Genomic DNA, 1,674 nt, shown 5'->3' with positions numbered 1-1,674 from the left:
CTTCTTATATTTCACTTTTATACTTTTCTGCTGGATGGTTAAGACCAAGGTAAAGCAGGACCTATGCAACAAGAGTTGTAGCTTTTGGGTCTGATAAGGTGAGTGAAATCCCCTCAGGATTTATCCTGAGATCCTGTGCCTCAGATTGTAGAACCTTTGTCAGTGTCAGCCATGTGGATGAATCGTGGCCATTGCTTGGCCAATGTGCTTTATGTGAAAGCCTGAGAGAATGTTTTCTCTCCATGTGACTCTCCTTAGGCACACTCTACATCATCAATCACTTTCCTGTTTGGCCCCATAATCTCCTTGATCAGAAAATTTGGGACACTACCAAGTTACGTGATGTAACAGTACAAGTTCTCATATGTTCTGAGTCTTAATTGACCTTGGAAGGCTAGGGCAAAAAGGTTGGATTTCCTCACAGCCCTCCTTTTTCTCTAATTTTGGTCTGCAAACTTAGGTTGTTAACCATTCGGAAGACAAGCTTATTGTTATTACCATACAACTTAGGTTGTTAAGCTTCACCTCACTATCTGTCTGAATATCAAACATCTTAGGCATAACTTGGAACAGGCATTTTTCATCAAGTATTGATATGTTGAACTTTAAGTCCCGACAGAATATGATAAAAAAGTTTAAAAATTAGAATATATTTTAAAAATAAGCATAAAGAATTATACACTTCTTATGTTTACACATAAGTCCAAAACACTAACCATATACAACCTTGAAACAAGACAGTCCCACATTATTCCTTTTCCTGTCTCTTGCTTTCCTTGACCACCTCCTTCTTCTTGAACAACCATCTTCCTGAGAGACATCATAGCAGCAACTGTCATGCCATCACAAGCAGCCCATATTCAGAAGACCAGAATGACAGGCACTCCAAGCATAAAACTACTATTACAAATTACCATCTGCAGTGTAGTAGCTTAGTTCACAGGTATCAGTATATATAGATAGTCAAGGTGAGAATCTTTCCAATTTACTACTAGATTAAAAAACCTTCTGAAGATTCTCAGGATCATTGCCTTGCCCATCTTCTACATATAACTGTATGGCTTGACTTATTCATGTTTCCTAGCTCTTCTCCTTTCCCTTTCTTGGTTAGTTAGTCCTTGAGATCCTGGTTTCCTTTTACTTGTATTATATCTTTCTATTTGTATTTCTTCTTTTGAGATCCTATACAAGGGAGAGGCTGTATGATATTTACAAATGTGTGTCTGGTTTATTTCACTTATGAGTATATGTTCAAGTGGCATTCACTTCAATATAAAGGATTCAAGTTTATCATTCTTAATAGCTGAATAATACTCCACTGTGTAAAAATACCACATCTTTTTCAACCATTCCTCAGGTGATAGGCATCTTGGTTATTTCCAAGATTTGGCTATCACAAATTGTGCTGCTATAAACATAGGCACAAATATATCCCTATGATATGATATTTTCAGATCCTCCAGGAAAATTCCCAGTAGAGGAATAGCTGGTTTAAATGGATTTCCAGTCCAACTTTTCTAAGGAGTCTCCACACTGATTTCCATAATGGTTGTACCAGTCTACATTCCCACCAGCAGTGGAGATGGGTTCCTTTTTCCCCACAGCCTCTCCAACATTTGTTGTTGGGTGATTTCATTATGATAGCCATTCTTTCTGGGGTGAGATGATATTTCA

At 37.6% G+C, this 1,674-nt stretch overlaps 1 long non-coding RNA gene across 1 annotated transcript in view; it reads right to left on the bottom strand.

Moving 5' to 3' along the window:
• LOC111815423 overlaps positions 1 to 1,674 on the bottom strand; it is a 25,166-nt gene that overhangs the window by 11,265 nt on the left and 12,227 nt on the right. The window contains exon 2 of the long non-coding RNA XR_002820110.1: positions 250 to 253. This is a non-coding gene — a long non-coding RNA (uncharacterized LOC111815423). The remainder of the gene's footprint in view (positions 1 to 249; positions 254 to 1,674) is intronic.

This window comes from Octodon degus, unplaced genomic scaffold (genome assembly GCF_000260255.1).
Source record: "Octodon degus isolate 3935 unplaced genomic scaffold, OctDeg1.0 scaffold00016, whole genome shotgun sequence".
NCBI classification, from domain to species: Eukaryota; Metazoa; Chordata; class Mammalia; order Rodentia; family Octodontidae; genus Octodon; species Octodon degus.
The sequence above is the reverse complement of the archived record's forward strand: the minus strand, read 5'-3'. Positions and strand labels throughout refer to the sequence as shown.